Raw genomic sequence first — 6,314 nt, forward strand, 5'->3', positions numbered from 1 at the left:
GTTGTTGTTTTTAAATGGTATGCCAGAGGGAGTATGGACTGCTCAGAAAGAAAAGCAAAACCGTTTTTTCTGCGATCTCCTGCAGGAGCCAAAGCAGAGAGGACACAAAGGCTTCATAAAACAAAATTCTGGATCAATTGAAAGTTATAGTTATGGAACCCGCAAGAACAGCCTTTCTGTGGGGCTTTAGAGACTGTGAATTTCCCAACAGATAATGCCTCCGCGGTGGGTGGAAAGCTGTGATGAATGTTTGAGTGAGAAAATATGTGTCTGAGTTGGAGCATCTGCTTTCACTACTTAGTTTTCAAGAGGGCACTGCGAGTCAAGGAAACGAGTGGGTTTTATCCTGGAAGGAATCCAGGGGAAATGAGATCTTCTTAAGAAGATAAAGGAAGAGCAGGTTTCAGCAGTTCGGAGGAGGGAGCCGTGGGTGAGACTGAGTGGAGTGAGAACCCGCCCTGTTGGTCACTGGTGAGCTCTACTCCTCCCGGGACCATGAGGCCTCCCTCAGCTGCATGGTGACTCATCCGGGGTTCAAGATCTTCCCATTAAAACTGTCCAAATTAAGGGGCCTCAAGAGGATGTTTCTGCCTCAGATAGCTGTGCTTAATGGGGATTGTCGAAAGAGAAGGCCACCACAGACATGCACAGAGGCCTCATTTAAATGTGGAGAACAGAAAGGAACCCGGCTCCGTGGGGAAGCACAGATTTAAAGTGTAGGGCGAGTCTCCAAAGGAGGCTGCATCTCAGAGGCAAGTGACTTCATGAACATTCATAAACCTTCAGAAGGACAGGAGGCGATTTGGATACCTTTCAGAGTCCATATATATTTCTATAGCTTGAAAAAATACAACATAGGACCTAGTGCAATAGTGGTGAGAGGCTACATGTTAATATATTAGTGCATGTGGAAATCTGTCACACAGCAGACAGTCAGGCTAGTTTCTATCCCATCTTTATGCAGGGCCTATAAGGGGCTATAAGGATGGATGCAAGGTGTGGAGTGGAGAGAGATGGGAAATGGGATACTTCTGGATAAACCTCATAAAAGGCTGTTTGGTTTTGACTTTGAATATCTATAATATAATAGACTCTGGGACCTCTTACTACCATGTTTCCCGGAAAATAAGACATCCTCTGAAAATAAGACCCAGCGCATGGAAAGATAAGACATCCCCTGAAAATAAGACCTAGCGCAACTTTGGGAGAAAAAAATTAATATAAGACACTGTCTTATTTTAGGGGAAACGGGGTATCAGTAACTTCTCATATTTGCTAAAGTCAGTGTCCTTTTTGCATGCTATTTCCTTCTTTATGCACCTTTGTATCTTTAGCCAATAACATTACACAACCAAGTTAGATTTCCTGGCTTTCTGCTTTCTGTTTCCTATGAAATTTCCAATACTCGCATTCTGTCATCAAAGCTACCATAAGGTTAAAGTACAAAGTGGAATTCAAGGTTCTTTCATTTCCATTTTACTGGATCCATCTTTCTGATACTACCTTCCCCTCACCTCCTTCAGGGAGCCCAATTACCCTCTCCCCTCTGATCTCCCCTCTCCTGACAGACTATCCTCTTCTTGGCCTCATCATAGTAAATATGTACCTTTGTGGTCTGCACCCTTAGGTCCTTGTTAGGTTTATTTCATTTTATCTGATCAATTAAATTAGGCAAGATGCATTGATCTGATACAAGTCTGGATAAATTTGCCTTTCTATAGAAATTTCATTTTCCTTGGTCCCAGAGACCCTGTGGTTCATTTCCCTTCCCGTCATCAGGTGAACTATGAGGAGCATTGGCTTTCTATGTAAAGCCCATGATTTTGTGTAAGGCCCCAAACAAATGCCTTCTTCTTCTCTTTTAAATTAGTCTTGTAAAGAGGCCTTCAAAATAATCCCTTTTCAGTATCTGGCTGCTTGCACAAACCTAGTATCAGGCTTAATAGGAAGTAAATAGTAAATCTAAGTAAAATTAGCCTGTAAGGTATTCAGCTTTAAAAAAAAATATGAACTCTCCTTAACTTTTTCATGTTCCTGGTGTTTCATTTGAATTTTTTATGGATTCCATTTTTGAAGACCCTAAGTGTATTTGTTATAAACACATTTTCTGGAAAACTGACTTTAGAGAAATTCCATGCAAAAAGCTTTGTTTCTGAGGGGGAAGGGAGGGATGCATGATCTAAAAAATTTGCAAAATGTTGTAATTGCTATCTAAATTTTGAAAATTTGCAATGACCATAAGCATAGTAAAGGCTCTGAGAAATCCTGTAGTAAAAACAACCATGTGAATTTGTTTAATTCAGAATCTTCTAAAGGTTTAATTCTTTTGTGCACAACATTCTGGGGAACTAATTTTACAACTAACACAATTATGGAGAAGGGACAGGAGAGGATGCTGTAGACATCTACCTGTACTCTAGTAACTTTAGTAGAAAAGAAGGGAGACAATTTGTGACTGAGGATGAGGTAGGCAGTGCCTGTAAACTCACCCATTAAAAAAACAAAACAAAACACACCCTCACTTATTTATTCATTAAAAATTCACTACACAGCCATAGCCAGTTTGGCTCAGTGGATAGAGCGTTAACCTGTGGACTGAAGGGTCCCGGGTTTGATTCTGGTCAAGGGCACATGCCCAGGTTGCAGGCTCAGTCTCCAGTAGAGGATATGCAGGAGACAGCCAATCAGTGATTCTCTCTCATCATTAATGTTTCTATGTCTTCTTCTCCCTCTCTGAAATAAATAAAAATATATTTTTTAAAAATTCACTACACATCTACTATGGAAATAAGACTGAATGAGAAGTTTTGGAGCGTCCCTAAAAAACCTGATCCTTGTCTTGAGGTGTTTATAGACATGTTGGGACACACATAGATAATAAAAATATTCTCAACTGCACATATAACTCCATGATCTATGGTGAGGAGAGGTCTTCCAGAGGTCAAGTCTTGACTTAGAACTTGCAGACAGTACTGGATGTTGATTATCTAAACCACATTTTATGCAGATGTCCAGACTCAGTAAATGAACAACCAAACAAAACATTACTTCAGAAACCTCTTATATTATTAAAACCTTGAGCTGAAAGGAATGTTTTCTTTCTCTGATATCGAGGAGAGATATCTTCTGGCCTCAGAAGACTCCAGTTTGAATCTTGCTTCTATCTTTTATGGTATGTGGTTAGCTACCTACCTAGCATTACCAAGGCATGGTCACTGAGGACCCAGATATTAATATTTTTCTGGAATGAATCTAGGAGGATCCTGAGAAGATATAATAAAAAACTATGTGTCCTTCATAAATTATAACATTCTATACAGATGTTAGCTATTATTTCTATTATTCATACTTTTATTATTTGTGGACTAAGCAAAATAATGAATTAATATGCAAGGCATTGTCTTAAATACTTTCCATTTATTTTGAGCCTTAATGTTTATGATAACCTTCAGTGTTAGATACTGTAATTGTTCTATCTTACAGATGAGAAGACTGAGGCTTACAGAATTTAAATCATGACTTTTAGTAAAACATCTGCCAATTTTCTGTTTACTACATCTGGGCCATATGCAGCAACTTGAGAATTCATTCAGCTAATATTAAGTACCTACCCTGTGCTGTGTCTTATTTCAAGCTCCATGTATACAGTAGTGAACAAAATGGGCTATAATTTCTGTCCTTGTGAAAGATAAATTTTGGTGGTGAAGAGAGACAATAGACACATAAGTGAAAGCTATACAGAATGTTAGAATAGGTGATGAGTGCTATGGAAGACAAGAGGTAATTGGGAATGTGAGGAGAAGGGGTGAAATATAATTTCAAATAGATAGGACAGTGTTGTCTGTTGAGATGGTGACTGTTGAATAATGATTTGCAGGAGGTGAGGGAATGAAATATTGAGAATATTAGAGATAAGAGTGTTCTTCTGGTCAGAGGGGACAAGTGGTGCAAAAGTCCCGAGGTGTGAATATGTTGGGCAAGTCTGAGAAACTGTGTCCAGTGGAACTGGCGTAAAGTGAGCAAGGGAGGGGGAGAAGAAATAGATCAGAGAGGCTGGAGTGTACAGGGAAGCCAACGTGCATAGGGCCTGCAGATCATCGCCAGCGTTCTGACTTGCACCATTCATAGCTTGGGAGACATGGGAGGATTTTGAGCAGAGGAGGGACATAACCTGATGTGCTTGGACCATTTTGTTGAGAATACAAACTGTAAGGGTTAAAGGTGGAAGCAGGGAAATAAAAAACTGCTCATTTCTGGTACAAAATGAAGTGAATTAGAACATACTTCCAAATCTCATTTGGTGTACATTAAACTCGGTTAGTTCATTTTCCATATAGCAAAATGAGCAAGCTGGGGAGGCCTGTTTGAACACCTATTTATCTTGGCCAAATACTTTCTTCTAGCATCTTGAAGTCATTTATTTGGCCATGTTGGTGCTATAACCAAAATGAGTTTTTCTATAATAGTGACATAAATCCTGGAATTCCAATAGAAGATTGGATTAAATAGGACTTTTTTTGGGGGGTGGGTGGGGGGTATATTCCAACTACTTCTTATCAAAACCAGTGTAATTTCTTCTATAGATTGGGTAGTGATTTGAAAACATCATCTATTCGTGTTCTGTCTGAAAGTAGAATATAGATTAATACTAAAATATCATTAGAAGCAATATCATTTTACTATGGAAAAATTAGGATCAGAAGCACGATCTCTTAAAAACAAGGCATGGAATATTGAAGGGAATTTGAATTAATTTTGAATAGCCATTGATCTTATCATCCAGTCCTAGTTCAGATGCACACAATTGAGCCCAAATGGGAAATCTGATGCTGTTTTCCTTTTCGAGGTGATAGAACTAGAAATCACATAAACTTTAGTAAGCTTATTTATGGATAACCGAGTAACTTTATGGACCATGCTTGGGTTAATGATAGGGCAGACATGCAATTAAAGCAGAATACTATTAGTTAACCCACTGGTGATGTGCATTAGTGATACTTGAGAAGTTGTGCAGTAGCAGGGACTTTGTAGTTTTAGTTTATCCCTCTATTAAGATTTGTAGGTATTTTAGGTGAACTTATGATTCTCCCGTTCACTCTCAGTGAATGACTCTGATCCCTTTCTCCTACCAGGAGACGTGCTAGAGAAGTCTCTCTGTTAATGAAACATGACTGTCTTGTTTTCTTTCAAAATGCTACACTGTTACTTTGGAATTACAAGTCTACTGTGTGACCATGGAGCATCGTTAGTTGACATTCAGATTACACAGTTTATTGGAGATGTGAATCATATTTTCTGTATTTACTCAAGGGTTCACAGATTGGGATGAAAAGGGCAGCAAAGAGAGGAGACTGTTCAAGAAAGTGTTGGATTAATCGGAGTCCTTCCCCTTCATATCTGATTAATCTTTTGCCAACAATTGACCAATGCATCTATGGAAGAAAGGCTCAGACAATAATAACCAATTACCTTTTAGAAATAACTGTGGTGCTTTTGTAGATAGCACTTACACTAAAAAAATTAGAATGATAAAGAGAAGATTAGCATGGCCCCTGAGCAAAGATAACATGCACATTCACGAAGGATTCTATATTTTTTAAACTAAACTTATTGTGGTAATCATTTTGATATATAGTCATTAAGTTGTACACCTTAAATGTATACAGGGTTACCTCAATAAAACTGGAAAAAAAGAGAAATATTTGTGTTTTGAAGTGGGAGGGAGGGCCGAAGGGTCAGGTAGGGCAGTCCCATCTTTTGAGACTGTAGTAAGAAATTTAGCAAGAAATTGCAAATGAAAAATACTGCATGAAGCACATATGTAGTTAACTGAAATCTGGCATCATTTTAAAACTAAGTGGTTAAGAGGGTATAAATGTTAGTATTCCATTGCCATCCCTGCCACCACAAATCTACAGCCTACTATTTTCCTACCATACGCTTCCTAATGATGCTTCTGTTGATAGAAAGCCCCAGTCATTTTTTATTAATGGATGCTGCGACTTCTTCCCACTCTCTTTCCATTGGCACAGCATTTACTGATTAGGGATGCTGGGTGAGTCAGAATATTCCTTGCATAATGATTGGTTACTTGGAATGGGTACCAGCTCTTCCTTTGTGATAAAGAACAGTGTATATAAATAAGGGTAAGAGATTTTCTTGATGTTCAAGGTCTTTGGTCTCTGAGTTACAGACTATAAATTTCCTGGGCCACATTCTCGATGCAGAACTTCTACTGAAGTCAACAGAAGTTTTGTAAAAAAAATTAATGGCAGGAAAATGCACTATTATTATTTATTACTATTTCTTTTTTG

General features: G+C 38.4%; 1 non-coding gene across 1 annotated transcript; it reads left to right on the forward strand.

Moving 5' to 3' along the window:
- The first annotated feature begins 5,487 nt into the window (after nucleotides 1-5,487).
- LOC118725025 lies at nucleotides 5,488-5,597 on the forward strand. The gene has a single exon (XR_004989790.1). It is a non-coding gene; the product is annotated as a U6 spliceosomal RNA (small nuclear RNA).
- Nucleotides 5,598-6,314: the final 717 nt, after the last annotated feature.

This window comes from Pipistrellus kuhlii, unplaced genomic scaffold (genome assembly GCF_014108245.1).
Source record: "Pipistrellus kuhlii isolate mPipKuh1 unplaced genomic scaffold, mPipKuh1.p scaffold_m20_p_2, whole genome shotgun sequence".
Taxonomy (NCBI): domain Eukaryota; kingdom Metazoa; phylum Chordata; class Mammalia; order Chiroptera; family Vespertilionidae; genus Pipistrellus; species Pipistrellus kuhlii.